The sequence below is a fragment of the Lupinus angustifolius genome, unplaced genomic scaffold (assembly GCF_001865875.1).
Source record: "Lupinus angustifolius cultivar Tanjil unplaced genomic scaffold, LupAngTanjil_v1.0 Scaffold_385, whole genome shotgun sequence".
Taxonomy (NCBI): domain Eukaryota; kingdom Viridiplantae; phylum Streptophyta; class Magnoliopsida; order Fabales; family Fabaceae; genus Lupinus; species Lupinus angustifolius.
This window is the reverse complement of record NW_017727794.1, coordinates 315,061-324,979: the sequence shown is the minus strand read 5'-3', so window position 1 is coordinate 324,979 and position 9,919 is coordinate 315,061.

Sequence of the window (9,919 nt, the reverse complement as noted above, 5' to 3'; positions counted from 1 at the left end):
TCATGAAATTTAAATTGTTCCAAATGGATGTCACGGGCGCCTTCTTGAATGGATTAGTTCAAGAAGAGGTGTATGTTGAGCAACCGCCTAGTTTTGAAAACAATAAGTTTCCCGAACCATGTTTATAAACATAAAAAGGCACTTTATGGTCTAAAACAAGTTCCTCGAACTTGGTATGATAGACTGAGTACCATACTTTTAGAAAAAGGGTTCATAAGGGGCAAAGTTGACACAATTCTATTTATCCAAAAACCAGATAATCATGTTATTTTAGTGCAAATGTATGTTGACGATATTATCTTTGAAGCTACTAACAACCTCCTTTTCAAGGAGTTTTCTGATTTGATGTATGGAGAATTTGAAATGTCAATGATGGGAGCTTACTTTCTTCCTTGGATTAAAAATTAAGCAAATGAAAAGCGGAATATTTGTCCATTAGTCAAAATATTGCAAAGTGCTACTTCGCAAGTTTGAGATAGAAAAAGCTACTAACAACCTCCTTTGCAAGGAGTTTTCTTATTTGATGCATGGATAATTCGAAATGTCAATGATGGGGAGATTACTTTTTTCCTTGGATTACAAATTAAGCAAATGAAAAGCAATATATGTGTCCATTAGTCAAAATATTGCAAAGTGCTACTTCACAAGTTTGAGATGGAAAAATGCAAAGAAGCATCTACACTAATGGCATCCTCATGTTACTTAGATAAAGATGAAAAAGGAAAAGTGGTAGAGGTTACAAAGTGTCATGACATAATAGGCTCATTACTATATTTAACTGCGAGTCGCCCTCATATAATGTTTTGTGTTTGCATGTGTGCGAGATACCAATCTATGCCTAAAGATGTCTCACTATCCTTGGTAGGATATTCGGATTCCGATTTTGATGATTGTAAATTGGATCAGAAAAGCAATAGTGGAACTTGCTACCTTTTAGGTAGCTCCTTAGTGTCATGGCACAGCAAAAAGCAAGCTTTTGTTGCTTTATCCAGCGCCGAAGAGGAATACATTGATGTCGGGGTGTGTTGCGCTCAAATCCTTTGAATGAAACAGTAACTTATAGATTTCGGTCTTAAGCTAGAACAGATACCGATTAAAGCATCATTTATTACGTGATCATGTTCAAAAGGGAATCATTTATTAGGTGATCATGTTCAAAAAGGTGATTGTGTACTAGAATTTTTTGAAACCACTAGACAACTAGCAGATATTTTCACCAAGTCCTTTCCATGGGATACATTCTTTGTTCATAGAAGAGAACTTGGAATTCTTGATGAACAATATCTCAACTAGTTTGATTAATGGTATTGTGTGCCTTTGCATGACCAAAATGCTTATCTTTATAATATATGTTGAATGCATGATTCCTTTGTGATTATAATTTGCATTCATGATTTTGTGTTTATGTGCTAAAAGTGTTTAATTCTGTCTAGAATAGATTCTTAGGTTAAGTGTCTTAGCATGCCATGTCACTCTTAACAATGTACCCAAATCTGTGATTTTTACTTATAATAATTTCTTAACCTATTTCATAATCGATTGAGTTGAGTTCCAGTAGCTTCAGCATTTTTTTTCTAACACTTAATCAATCAAACCTTGCATTAATCGGTTAACAAAGTTTTAGACTTTCATGAGTCTTAATCGATTAACATATACCTTAATCGATTAATGGCAGTATACTATACCAGATTCAGTACATGTTTGAGAAAGTTTTTTTTTAAACCCTAATCTCAAAATTGTTGCCCCTTTTTCAATCAATTGGTGAAGTTCATCATTCCTAACCACATAGAGCCCCTCAATTAATAGAAATATGAAAACCATAGATTTTTCCCCAATTCCACACCTGACCCAGAAACGTAGTAAATCGATTATATAATCGATTATCCCTCTCCAATCCTAAAAAAATGTCAAATGGAAAGCAAAAGAGAATCAAAGCCATGACAAATTGGTCTAGAAGAACCAAAATTGGCTCTTCGTCTGGTCACAGTGATAGAAGGGATTGTGGTGACCCCTATTATTCACTCATCTTATAAGAAACCCGTCTAGCGAAATTCCAAGGGATAGAGCCCACTTACATTCACTGTGTGGATATGGCTTGGATGATGAAGCAACACTTCGAGTTTCTATATGGGATGGAAATACAAGGAGTGAATCAGTTTCTAGAGTTGAAAGGAAAGGTATACCCTACTCTAGTTAGAGAATTTCATGCAAAGTTTTGCTATAAGGATGGAAGTTATTGGTCAATGGTTTCGGGGAAGTTATTTGCTTTGAATGAGGATTTATTTCTGATTGTGAGTGGAATGTGCAGTGATGGTTCCGGCTTAGGGGGCTGTTCAAATGAGTTATGGAACTCATTTGACGCGATTGAAATGTATAAATCTTGTCTTAGTGGACCGCACTTATATGTGCAAGGCAAACTAACCAAAGTTGGATCGTTATTGGTCGAAACTCGACTTCTTCATTACTTAGTGCCATATATACTAGTGTAGAGAAATACAAACCATGCCCAACCAACTATAAATGACCTGAAACTAGAAAGTGGAGTGCACCATTGGAGATTAATCTATGTTTTGATGAAGACAAACATGAAGACCAACATGAAGACAAGCTTGAAGATCCTTCAACAAACAACATGCCAAGGATTCAAGTGGTGACTTATTACACTTAGGTTATAATTCTTTATTATATTTTTAGAAGTCTAAAATGCTTGTCATAGATATTGAGTCTAGGTTAGATAAATCTAGGTGTGAGTCTCACAAAACTTAATAAAATAATTAATCCACTAAAACGAAATATCATCTAGAAATATATGATAATTAGGTTCATGCATTTGAACACATTGATTTTGTGCATTAAAGGTATTATATTTGGAAATCATGTATTGCATGAACATATATCATATAGGTAGTTCACCATGCATTAATAAGTTGGTTTTACAATATTTAATGGGTTATGAATTCTGTTAATCCATAACCGACAATGTTTAATCGATTATGAATAGTGTTAATTGATTAACAGAATCACAGTTTCAACAGAAAATTGAAAAACTAAAAACAATTATTTTCAACAAACCATTAATCGATTAAATGGGTACTTAATCGATTAACAGGGACTTTAGATAGTTTTCTATTTAAACTGAAATCTCAGCATATGTGGCATAAGAATCCATACATTTTTACATCATTTTCTCTGCTTATTTTTGAGTTACTCACTGTCATATCTAGGAGAAAATATTGCATGTTGCATTAGGAGAAAGGTTAGATCATATTAAGGCTTTAAGTTTCATATTCATATTGCATGTTTCTTTGGAAATCTTTCTTGCATTATTCTTGTGTTTCTTGGAAACAAAAGAGATAGTTTTTAATGATTGCATAATTTCATAAACCTCATGCATGTACATTCATATTAGACTAGGAAGTCTTGTGAGTTCTTGCTTAGGTTTTAGTCTTTGATCTTTATTGTAAAATCCGAGTATTAAGTACTCATTCATAACTCAGAATTGTAATTCAAGGATTAGGAAAATCCTAGTTGCGGTTAGGTAAGGTGTTCTTCATAAAGATTTGGAGGTCTTGGGATAAAGAGTGATGCCTTGGTTGGGGCCGAATCGCAGTAAGAAAGGTTTTCTTGGGAGGCAAATTTAGGAAAGGTCAAACCAAGGGTGATGAAGTTCTTTGGGTTCCAAGAAAGGAGCGTTCGAGTCTTGTAATTGGAAGCATGTATGTAACTATACATTGTGTTCTATAGTGAAGAAGAAAATCTCCCAAGATTAGATGGGGAGGCCTGGATATAGTTTTGCAGTGGACCGCAAAACAAACCAGGATAAAATCCTTGCGCAATTTTTCTATCCCTTTCTCATTTACATATCAAGTTGTAATATTAATGATATAACATGATAATTTGTATACTAGTTCTGTGCTATAACTAGTTTAATTCTGTGTAAAAATATTTGTTATATCATTGCCTGATTTCTCGTAACCTGTCGTGAAAGAGAGCTGTTAAACAAGATTTTTTGCATACAATTTTTACTGTGTTTAATCGATTATGAGCAGTGCTTAATAGATTAAATGGGCATTTTTCAGCAAGTGTGCAAAAACCCAAAAATTGGAACTTGAGCTCCGCTACACCTATTCAACCTGCCCCCTTCTAGGTGTATTCTTTCCACTAATACCTAACAAGTGGTATCATAGCTAGTACGATGTGCTAGCTCAACTGCATACACGTGATCCGAAAGGGACTACATATGGGCTCTGCTAATCCATTTGGCGGTGATGCAGCATCCATTAACCGCCCTCACGTATTCAGTGGTGATGGTTATGCATGTTGGAAGGTTCACATGAGAATCTATATCGAGGCAGTTGACACAGACATTTGGGATTCTGTTGTCAATGGTCCATACATTCCACTTCATATGGTGGATAGCGAGTCTAAATAAAATCCTAAAGGCTTATGGACGGATGTTGAGAAAAGAAAGGTCTGACGTGACCTTAAGGCCAAGAACATCATTACTTCGGCCTTCTCTTATGACGAATTCTTTAGAGTCTCATAGTGCCTTAATGCAAAAGAAATGTGGGATACCTTGCAAGTTACCCACGAAGGCACGAGTGAAGTTAAGCGCGCTAGACTAAATGCGCTTACGCATGAGTACGAGTTATTTCGCATGCTTCCTAATGTATCTATATGTAATATGCAAAAGTTGTAAATCATTTGGTCGCTCTTGATAAAATTTTTACTAATGCTGATTTGTCTAATAAAGTTTTGTGTTGTCTTGATAGGAAATGGCAACCAAAGGTGACCGCAATAATGGAGTCAAAGAACTTAGACAACATGCCATTAGCTACTTTGTTTGGTAAACTCCAAGAACATGAAATGGAGTTAGGGCGCTTGACAATAAATGAAGAATCAGACAAGAATGGAATCACACTCAAGGCTACAAGACTTCAAGAAGATGAAGAAAGTGAAGATTCCAATTCAGATTCTGATTCTGATGAAGACTTGACTCTCCTGTTTGAAAAATTCAAGAAGTATCTCAAGAAGAAAGGAGGGATCAAGAATCTCAATATAGAAGCCAAGAACTCGATCAAGAAATGTAAGATTCCCAAAGAAGGCTTCAGTTGCTATGAGTTTGGAAAATCGGGCCACATGAAGCATCAGTGCCTGAGCTACCTCAAGAAAGTCGAGAACGAGAAGAGCAACTCTCGAATGTCCAAGTCAAAAGGAGCATACATTGTTTGGGACAATTCCGAGAAAGATTCGACTTCAAGCTCATCTAATGAGGAGAAAAATACATAGATACGCCTTATGGCGCAAGTGCATGAGAAGTGCACATCTAGTGCTGATGATGATTCTGTTGAGGTACATTCCATACTTCATCATGCTCTAATGACTCTGGACTCTCCTCCTTATGATGAATTATATGCAGCTTATGTCGAAATGCATGAGGAGTTAAAGAAAATTGTTAAAATAAATATAGATAGAAAAAGAGTTATTTCCTTGCATGAAAAGAAAATAATTGAAATGCAAAAGGAATTAGATGAACTTAAACTTGAAAATGAAACTCTTGATCTTATCTATGCATGTGCCTCATGTGATTTCTCTGCTTCTAAATTATGTCAACCCACTATATGCGATACTTGTGAGAATTTAAATGCTGAAAAATCTATTTTGAAACAAAATTTTCAAAGCTCACATATAGTCAAGAAAACGTTAACACATTGCATGCTAATATAAGAAACGTTGGTAACTGATCTAGAATTGGATATAAAGTTGAACCTAATAAAAGACCATGTAGAAATCTAGTAGTTCATATACATAAGAAGTCAAATAATAACATGCCTACTTGTTTCTATTGTGGTACACATGGTCACACATGCACTACATGCTTTATTAGAAAATTTGGTGTGCCAAGTGGCAAATATGTTTGGGTAAAGAAAGGGCAAGATCCCTTAGTTACTAACAAGAAGGGACCCAAAATAACTTGGGTACGCGAAAGAGACAAGTGATTTGTGTATGTAGGTGTGCCAAAGGACATTAGAGCATCAAGGGATAAATCAACAAAAGATGTTCTAGGCACAAGGTTGGTGAGTAGATCAAGGTAAGTTTGACCTATCACCAAAGGGTAAGTAAGTTAAGTCTATTAACAAGGTTACAAAATTAATTCTTGATATTGAGTACACTTGAACTAAAAAGTATATGTTATTGTTATACTCAATTTATAACATGTGATATCATAGTAAGTGCGATCAAATGCTTTAAAATGTTCTAACAAGTGGCATACATATATGTTTAATCATTCCATGCCTAATTTGTTTACATAATGGATATGTCATGCAAAACCTGTCAATATTCAGTTCTAGAGTCAGAAATTAGTGCATTTGTTTAAGCTTCTCAAACTGGTTATTGATTATGCTAATAATTAATCAATGAATTACAGTTTTTCAAAATAAATTGCTATATCTATTCTTAATTTTGACTATGTTAATTAGTTGTTCTTTTTGATAATGTCAAAAGGGGGAGAAAGGTTGTTTGTTTTTTGTTGATGTATCTAATTTTTACTGTATTTAATCGATTATGAGTAGTGCTTAATCGATTAAATGGCCATTTTTCAGCAAGTGTGCAAAAACCCAAAAATTGGAACTTGAGCTCCGCTACACCTATTCAACCTGCCCCCTTCTGGGTGTGTTCTTTCCACTAATACCTATCAAGTGGTATCATAGCTAGTACGATGTGCTAGCTCAACTGCATACACGTGATCCGAAAGGGACTACATATGGGCTCTACTAATCCATTTGACGGTGATGGCGCATCCATTAACCGCCCTCACATATTCAGTGGTAACGGTTATGCCTGTTGCAAGGTTCGTATGAGAATCTATATCGAGGCAGTTGACACGGATATTTGGGATTCCGTTGTCAATGGTCCATACATTCCACTTCATATGGTGGATGGCGAGTCTAAATAAAATCCTAAAGGCTTATGGACGGATATTGAGAAAAGAAAGGTCCAACATGACCTTAAGGCCAAGAACATCATTACTTCGGCCTTCTCTTATGACGAATTCTTAAGAGTCTCGTAGTGCCTTAATGCAAAAGAAATGTGGGATACCTTGCAAGTTACCCACGAAGGCACGAGTGAAGTTAAGTGCGCTAGACTAAATGCGCTTACGCATGAGTACGAGTTATTTCGCATGCTTCCTAATCTATCTATATGTAATATGCAAAAAAGTTTTACTCACGTTGTAAATCATTTGGTCGCCCTTGATAAAACTTTTACTAATGGTGATTTGTCTAACAAAGTTTTGCGGTGTCTTGACAGGAGATAGCCACCAAAGGTAACCGTGATAATGGAATCAAAGAACTTAGACAACATGCCATTAGCTACTCTGTTTGGGAAACTCCAAGAACATGAAATAAAGTTAGGGCGTTTGACTTTGAATGAAGAATCAGACAAGAACAGAATCACACTCAAAGCTACAAGGTTTCAACACAGTGCCAAAATGCAAAAGAAATGTGGGATACTTTACAAGTTACCCACGAAGGCACGAGTGAAGTTAAGCGCGCTAGACTAAATGCGCTTACACATGAGTATGAGTTATTTCGCATGCTTCCCAATGAATCTATATGTAATATGAAAAACGTTTTACTCATGTTGTAAATCATTTGGCCGCCCTTGATAAAACTTTTACTAATGTTGATTTCTCTAACAAAGTTTTGCGTTGTCTTAATAGGAAATAGCAACCAAAGGTAACCGCGATACTAGAGTCAAAGAACTTAGACAACATGCCATTAGCTACTCTATTTTGGAAACTCCAAGAACATGAAATGGAGTTAGGACGCTTGACACTGAATGAAGAGTCAGACAAGAATGGAATCGCACTCAAGGCTACAAGTTTCAAGAAGATCAAGAAAGTGAGGGTTCCAGTTTAGGTTCTGATTCCGATGAAGACTTGACTCTCCTATTTGAAAAATTCAAGAAGTATCTCAAGAAGAAAGGAGGGAGCAAGAATCTCAATATAGAAGCCAAGAACTCGATCAAGAAATGCAAGATTCCCAAAGAAGGCTTCAGTTGCTATGAGTGTGGAAAATCGGGCCACATGAAGCATCACTGCCCGAGCTACCTCAAGAAAGTCGAGAACGAGAAGAGCAACTCTCGAATGTCCTAGTCAAAAGGAGCATACATTGTTTGGGACAATTCCTTGAAAGATTCGACATCAAGCTCATCTAATGAGGAGGAAAATACATAGATATGCCTTATGGCGCAAGTGCATGAGAAATGCACATCTAGTGATGATGATGATTCTGTTAAGGTACATACCATACTTCATCATGCTCTAATGACTTTGCTCCATACGATGAATTATATGCAGCTTATGTCGAAATGCCTGAGGAATTAAAGAAAATTGTTAAAGTAAATATAGATAGAAAAAGAGTTATCTCCTTGCATGAAAAGAAAATAATTGAAATGCAAAAGGAATTAGATGAGCTTAAACTTGAAAATGAAACTCTTGATCTTATCTATGCATGTGCCTCATGTGATTTCTCTACTTCTAAATTATGTCAACCCACTATATGTGATACTTGTGAGAATTTAAATGCTGAAAAATTTGTTTTGAAACAAAATTTTCAAAGCTCACATATAGTCAAGAAAACGTTAACACATTGCATGCTAATAGAAACGTTGGTAACCGATCTAGAATTGGATATAAAGTTGAACCTAATAAAAGACCATGTAGAAATCTAGTAGTTCATATGCATAAGAAGTCAAGTAATAACATGACTACTTGTTTCTATTGTGGTACACGTGGTCACACATGCACTACTTGTTTCCAAGGGATAAAGCCCACTTACATTCGCTACGCGGATATGGCTTGGATGATGGAGCAACACTTTGAGTTTCCATTGGGATGGAAATACATGGAGTGAATCAGTTTCTAGAGCTGAACGAAAAGGTATCCCAGCTCTGGTTAGGGAATTTCATGCAAAAAATTTCTATAAGGATGGAAGTTATTGGTCAATGGTTTTGGGGATGTTGTTTAAATTGAATGAGGATTTATTTCTGATTGTGGGTGGACTGTGCATTGATGGTTCCGGCTTAGGGGGATGTTCAAATGAGTTATGGAACTCATTTGACGCGATTGAAATGTATAAATCTTGTCTTAGAGGATCGCACTTATATGTCCATGGCGAACTAAGCAAAGTTGGATCGTTTTCGATGGAAACTCGACTTCTTCATTACTTAGTGTTATATATACTATTTTAGAGAAATACAAACCATGCCCAACCAACTATTAATAACCTGAAATTAATGTTTGCAATTCATGAAAACATCATGATAAACTGGCCTGAGGAAATACTTAAGGTGATGTATGGTATCTCAACCTCTTAGTCTAAGCTGCTTGCACATGGAATTTTTATATGTCGGATTATTGATTATCTAGAAGTAAATACTTTAGATACGATGATCATTTTAACAAATTCTCGTGAGCACTTGATAGGTGACAACCTAATCCACAAGATGGGAATATACAAGTATCATAATGCCTGGAAATACCATGAGGATTACAATACTAATGTGGATTTAGATTTGTCAGATCAAGAGGTTCCTATACCTATGGATGAGCAAATTCCTGAAAAACAAAGGTCACTTAAATTTATTATTCTTTTGTTCTTTATTTATTTATTTGTTTCTAACAACTAACTATTCATCACTTTTGTACATTAGAATACCATTAAATCGGTGTTGGAATTTATTCCACAAAACCGAGATGGTATTCAAAAGTACTTAATAATTATGTAATAAGGGATTGCTTCGATACCATTGTACCGGCGTTAGAATTTATTCTAACAAAGCCGAGATGGGACAAAGGATGAATAACTCATTCCCATGATTATTAAGAAGTAAGTTGTAAATGGAATATTCTTGA